This window comes from Oncorhynchus masou, chromosome 22 (genome assembly GCF_036934945.1).
Source record: "Oncorhynchus masou masou isolate Uvic2021 chromosome 22, UVic_Omas_1.1, whole genome shotgun sequence".
In the NCBI taxonomy this organism is placed as follows: domain Eukaryota; kingdom Metazoa; phylum Chordata; class Actinopteri; order Salmoniformes; family Salmonidae; genus Oncorhynchus; species Oncorhynchus masou.
Genome location: NC_088233.1, coordinates 11,247,685 through 11,255,246, shown reverse-complemented (window position 1 = coordinate 11,255,246; position 7,562 = coordinate 11,247,685).

Here is a 7,562-nt window from a genome sequence, read left to right as displayed (position 1 = left end):
CTGACTATCCTGCCGATCCTCGACTTCGGCGATGTCATTTACAAAATAGCCTCCAACACTCTACTCAGCAAATTGGATGTAGTCTATTTCAGTGCCATCCGTTTTGTCACCAAAGCCCCATATACTACCCACCACTGCGACCTGTGCGCTCTCGTTGGCTGGCCCTCGCTTCATATTCATCGCCAAACGCACTGGCTCCATGTCATCTATAAGTCTTTGCTCGGTAAAGCCCCACCTTATCTCAGCTCACTGGTCATAATAGCAGCACCCACCCATAGCACGCGCTCCAGCAGGTATATTTCACTGGTCACCCACAAAGCCAACTCCTCTTTTGGCCGCCTTTCCTTCCAGTTCTCTGCTGCCAATGACTGGAACAAATTGCAAAAACCACTGAAGCTGGATACTTTTGTCTTCCTCACTAACTTTAAGCATCAGCATCAGACAGAGCAGCTTACCGATCATTGCACCTGTACATAGCCCATCTGTAAATAGCCCACCCAACTACCTCATCCCCATAGTGTTATTTATTTATTTGCTCCTTTGCACCCCAGTATCTATACTTGCACATTTCTTCTGCACATCTATCACTCCAGTGTTCATTTGTTAAATTGTAATTATTTTGCCACTATGGCCTATTTATTGCCTTACCTCCCTAATCTTACTACATTTGCACACACTGGATATATTGACTGTACATTTGGACTATTTTGTGTATGTCCATTACATTAAATCAAAATCCATTTAAATTACAAGGTGTAATGCAACAAAATAGGAACAACGCCAAGGGAGATGAATACTTTTGCATGCAACAGATCCTGATCCTTATGTAGCACAAAATTCTTAACGCTAAGTTTTTCCAAGTTTCCCAGAGACAATATAGGCTAATGTGATTAAAGGCTACACACTCAAGACTGCTTCCATCACGTGGACTGGGACATGTTTCGTATTGCGTCAGATAACAACATTGACGAATACGCTGATTCGGTGTTCGAGTTCATTAGAACGTGCGTTGAAGATGTCGTTCCCATAGCAACGATTAAAACATTCCCTAACCAGAAACCGTGGATTGATGGCAGCATTCGCGTGAAACTGAAAGTGCGAACCACTGCTTTTAATTAGGGCAAGGTGTCTGGTAACATGACCGAGTACAAACAGTGCAGCTATTCCCTCCGCAAGGCTATCAAACAAGCTAAGCATCAGTACAGAGACAAATTAGAATCTCAATTCAACGGCTCAGACACAAGAGGCATGTGGCAGGGTCTACAGTCAATCACGGACTACAGGAAGAAATCCAGCCCAGTCACGGACCAGGATGTCTTGCTCCCAGGCAGACTAAATAACTTTTTTGCCCGCTTTGAGGACAATACAGTGCCACTGACACGGCCTGCAATGGAAACATGCGGTCTCTCCTTCACTGCAGCCGAGGTGAGTAAAACATTTAAACGTGTTAACCCACGCAAGGCTGCAGGCCCAGACGGCATCCCCAGCCGCGCCCTCAGAGCATGCGCAGACCAGCTGGCTGGTGTGTTTACGGACATATTCAATCAATCCCTATCCCAGTCTGCTGTTCCCACATGCTTCAAGAGGGCCACCATTGTTCCTGTTCCCAAGAAAGCTAAGGTAACTGAGCTAAACGACCACCGCCCTGTAGCACTCACTTCCGTCATCATGAAGTGCTTTGAGAGACTAGTCAAGGACCATATCACCTCCACCCTACCTGACACCCTAGACCCACTCCAATTTGCTTACCGCCCAAATAGGTCCACAGACGATGCAATCTCAACCACACTGCACACTGCCCTAACCCATCTGGACAAGAGGAATACCTATGTGAGAATGCTGTTCATCGACTACAGCTCGGCATTCAACACCATAGTACCCTCCAAGCTTGTCATCAAGCTCGAGACCCTGGGTCTCGACCCCGCCCTGTGCAACTGGGTACTGGACTTCCTGACGGGCCACCCCCAGGTGGTGAGGGTAGGTAACAACATCTCCTCCCCGCTGATCCTCAACACTGGGGCCCCACAAGGGTGCGTTCTGAGCCCTCTCCTGTACTCCCTGTTCACCCACGACTGCGTGGCCACGCACGCCTCCAACTCAATCATCAAGTTTGCGGACGACACAACAGTGGTAGGCTTGATTACCAACAACGACGAGACGGCCTACAGGGAGGAGGTGAGGGCCCTCGGAGTGTGGTGTCAGGAAAATAACCTCACACTCAACGTCAACAAAACTAAGGAGATGATTGTGGACTTCAGGAAACAGCAGAGGGAACACCCCCCTATCCACATCGATGGAACAGTAGTGGAGAGAGTAGCAAGTTTTAAGTTCCTCGGCATACACATCACAGACAAACTGAATTGGTCCACTCACACAGACAGCATCGTGAAGAAGGCGCAGCAGCGCCTCTTCAACCTCAGGAGGCTGAAGAAATTTGGCTTGTCACCAAAAGCACTCACAAACTTCTACAGATGCACAATCGAGAGCATCCTGGCGGGCTGTATCACCGCCTGGTACGGCAACTGCTCCGCCCTCAACCGTAAGGCTCTCCAGAGGGTAGTGAGGTCTGCACAACGCATCACCGGGGGCAAACTACCTGCCCTCCAAGACACCTACACCACCCGATGTTACAGGAAGGCCATAAAGATCATCAAGGACATCAACCACCCGAGCCACTGCCTGTTCACCCCGCTATCATCCAGAAGGTGAGGTCAGTACAGGTGCATCAAAGCTGGGACCGAGAGACTGAAAAACAGCTTCTATCTCAAGGCCATCAGACTGTTAAACAGCCACCACTAACATTGAGTGGCTGCTGCCAACACACTGACACTGACTCAACTCCAGCCACTTTAATAATGGGAATTGATGGGAAATGATGTAAATATATCACTAGCCACTTTAAACAATGCTACCTTATATAATGTTACTTACCCTACATTATTCATCTCATATGCATACGTATATACTGTACTCTATATCATCGACTGCATCCTTATGTAATACATGTATCACTAGCCACTTTAACTATGCCACTTTGTTTACATACTCATCTCATATGTATATACTGTACTCGATACCATCTACTGCATCTTGCCTATGCTGCTCTGTACCATCACTCATTCATATATCCTTATGTACATATTCTTTATCCCCTTACACTGTGTATAAGACAGTAGTTTAGGAATTGTTAGTTAGATTACTTGTTGGTTATTACTGCATTGTCGGAACTAGAAGCACAAGCATTTCGCTACACTCGCATTAACATCTGCTAACCATGTGTATGTGACAAATAAAATTTGATTTGATAAAACAGACTCATTTGTATTGGTGCTAATGGGAACTTAAAGGTAACAGGATGGTGGTGGTGATTCTGGTTTTCAGTAGCAGCACATTTGAGAGGCTTTTAGGGTTTTAATTATCACACACATGATGTATGGTTTTCTTTTGAGGTGTGTGTGTGTGTGTGTGTGTGTGTGTGTGTGTGTGTGTGTGTGTGTGTGTGTGTGTGTGTGTGTGTGTGTGTGTGTGTGTGTGTGTGTGTGTGTGTGTGTGTTTGTGTGTGTGTTTGTGTGTGTGTGTGTGTTTGTGTTTGTGTTTGTGGTGTGTGCCCGGTCTCAGGAAACTCACATCCATCCAACAACCCCGTCCATTTAGACTCTCAACAAAACACTACAGGACGCACTGAGTAATCTGATTGGTTGAGACTGACTGCTGCCATGGACAACTTTACACTTAACGACTAGTGTGAATGAACTGGTATTCTGTATTACGGTAAGGCCTTAACCTTTGTGGCCTCAATTTTCTGTGAGAGGAATCAGTTTCTCTCACTATTTAGTTCTCCTGATACAAAACCATTAGCAGTTCTAGTTCTGGAATGTCTTTATTGATAACACGTGGGCACAGAATGCTAATATTGATGTGGAACGGACAATTGTTAAACCAGTAGTGGCTGTTGAACAGCCTAGTCTTATGTAAACTATTTATGTAATCTACTTATGTAAACTATTTATGTAAACGACTCATGTAAATTATGTATGCACACTATTTATGTCAGCTATTTATGTAAAACACTTATGTTGATTATATATATAAACTACTTATGTAAACTATTAATGTAAACTAATTATGTAAACTATTTATGTAATCTATTTATGTAAACTAACAACATAATCCACAAATTCTAATGGAGGAAGTCTTAGTTGATCTTTCCCTTGGGTAGGCCTGTAGTCGTTTTATCCAGCCCCCAAATTCTCTGTCTTATGTAACAACCCACTAGGCACAGCACACACTGTTTGAATCAACATTGTTTGCACATCATTTCAATGAAATTACATTAAACCAATGTGGAATAGACGTTGAATTGTGCCCAGTGGAAATGCAAACTGAGTAAAGTTGAATTTGTCCAATCATTCTCTTATACACTGTGTGACTCCAGTCTTTTAGAATGTGGGTTTACAGTTTTGATTTTCCTGTTTTAATCCCTTGGTGTGACTCACCTGAAAAGGAGGCCTCGTCACACACACAGACAAGGGGAGAAGAGTTCACCACACATTTAGCCCTGGGAAATTGAGTGGAACTCATGTCTCAGCATCATCACAGTCTCTCCCATTCATCCTCTCTGTCTTGGGGTACCATTATTGAGTTACCTTGTTTGTGATATGATAGACTTCCTGAATTAAACTCTAATTGTCTAAAATACATAATAGCATGTTACATAATGGCGTCATACCTTAAAACAAAGCCATGGTTTCAGCACTTTAAAAGGACTCTTGTTCACTAGAGACACAAGGCATGTGTCCGGGAACAATTCATTCATATTGAAAAAGAGAATGCTGGGATGTTAGTCTGTCCTATGAGGAGCTACAACCACCAAATGTACATACAATAAGACACTGGAGCCAGCCAGCCAGACAGACAGACAGGGATAATCAGACCTGTGTGTGCCTGCTTTTGTGTGTGTGTGTGTATGCATGTTGCATGCAGACAGACAGACAGACAGACAGACAGGGATAATCAGACCTGTGTGTGCCTGCTTTTGTGTGTGTGTGTGTATGCATGTTGCAGACAGACAGACAGGCAGGCAGGCAGGCAGGCAGGCAGGCAGGCAGGCAGGCAGGCAGATAATCAGACCTGTGTGTGCCTGCTTTTGTGTGTGTGTGTGTGTGTATGCATGTTGCATGCAGACAGATGGACGGTAACAAGTAGTGTCATCAGTGGTGTGTGTCAGTGAAGGTTCACTGCTGCCAGACAGACATTAGGGGCCAAGGCACCAAGAGCAGAGCAGCTCTTTACAAAGTCAACAAACCTTGACCAATGCTGACAGAACCATGGTGTCTATAGATCATGCACCTCAGACTATGCAAAAGCATATCCCCTGCTATGACTAGCTTGGGGATCCATTTCTCAGGACCTTTCTCAATATGCATTATTTGATATTACAGTGATCTTTCATAATCAAGTAGAAACTGAAAGTGGAATTGTATTGTCATTAATGTTATATTGATTCAATATGAGTCTCATTTTACTTATGGGCCTTTTGTGATAAACAATCTCATTGGACTGTAGGCTATTTACTAATGCAATCAAAGTGATGGATTTTCCCCTCTTCAAAGCAACAACACTGAATCATTATTTTTACATTATATGTTTGTCATTTGTGACTCGTTTCTGGAAACTAGCCACATGTCCAGCGTCACTATTCCACGGGAGAGGCATTATTTTTTTCATCAAAATGCATATTTTTTGCAGAAATGCATTCTGGAACATGTGAAACTTAACGTAGTTTAATAACAAATGTATATGCCATCTGTAAATACGAATACAATTGTTAAATTAAGAGCCTAGTTGGTTTAGCTACGGAAAAAGTCAGGAACCTTCCCGCTAGCCATGATTGGCTGAGGTTAGTTCGGATTCGTCTGTCATGTAGCACGCTTCTGTCTATAACATGAGCTGCTTAGTATGTGTAGGTAATCCTTTCCAAAGCAGCTTTTTTTGAAAGACATCATGAAGAACTGCACAAGTGTTGCTAAGACAGTCCACTCTCTGGAGAACCGAGTTTTGAAATCAGTGGAATGCCCGGTGGAAGCAGAGTATGATAGCTAAGGTAATGGAGAAAATTCAGGTGTTTGATTGCAAATGTAGAGGGAGTCGAAACGAGAACACAAACACCTGTCTCATTTTAGAAGGCGCTCTTATCCACAACGTCTTACAGTAGTGAGTGATTTCATTTAATTTGAATAACAAAAGTGAAAGTGGGGTGGTGTTTGGGGTGGTGGTGGTGGTTGGGTAGGTGCTGTTGGTGGGGGCAGTTGGGGTGGTGGTGGTTGGGGTAGTGATGGTTGGGGTGGTGGTTGGGGTGGTTGAGAAGGTGGTGGTTGGGGTAGTGGTGGGGGTTGGGGTGGTTGGGGTAGTGCTGTTGGTGATGGTGGTGTAGGTGGTTGGGGTGGTGGTGGTGGTTATTAGGTGCTGTTGGTGGGGGCAGTTGGGGTGGTGGTGGTTGGGGTAGTGAGGGTTTGGGTGGTGGTTGGGGTGGTTGAGAAGGTGGTGGTTGGGGTGGTATTGGTGTGGGGTTGGGGTGGTATTGGTGGTGATTGGGGTGGTGTTGGGGTTGGGGGTGGTGGTTGTGCTGGTGTTTGGGGTGGTGGTTGGGGTGGTTGGGGTGGTGGTTGGTGTAGTGGTGGGGGTTGGGGTGGTTGTGTTGTTGGTGGTGATTGGGGTGGTGTCGTGGTTGTGGTGGTGCTGGTTGTGGTGGTTGGGGTGGTGCTAGTGGTGGTGGTGTGGGTGGTGTGTTGGTGATTGGGTGGTTGAGGTGGTGCTGGTGGTGGTTGGGGTGGTTGGGTTGTTCTTGTGGTGGTGGTGTTTGAGGTGGTGGTGGTAGTTAGGGTGGTTGAGGTGGTGGTGGTTGTGGTGGCTTAGGTGGGGGTGTTTGGGGTGGTGGTGGTGGATCGGGTGGTGGACCACCACCTCAACCACCACCCCAACCACACCACCTCAACCACCCCAACCCTGACCACCCCAAGCACCACCCCAACCACCCCAAACATCATCACCACCACCTCAACCACCCTAACTACCACCACCACCCAAACCACCACCACCCCAACCACCATCTCAAACCACCACCACCCCAACCACCACCACCTCAAACCTTCAACTACCATCACCACCTCAACCACCACCCCAAACACCAGCACCACCACAACCACCACCCCAATCATCACGACCCCAACCACCACCCCAACCACCTAAACCACCACAACCACCCCAACCATCACCACCACCACCTCAACCATCACCACCACCACCTCAACCACCCTAAATTTACAATTCAGGTATGGAATGTTATGACCCCAGGAAGATTAGCTGTCATCAATGGTATCAGCTAATGGGGACACTAATAAAATAAAATAAAACATGATGTACCTGATAACTAACTGTTATTGCTGTTGTTTTGTCATGTTCCTTCCCAGCATGCCCTGTGGCTGTTGACCTTTGACCCCTGAGGACACCCCAGGCTCTGGGTTCAGTCTGTGTGAAACGTGGGTCTCTGAGGTGAAGGAACA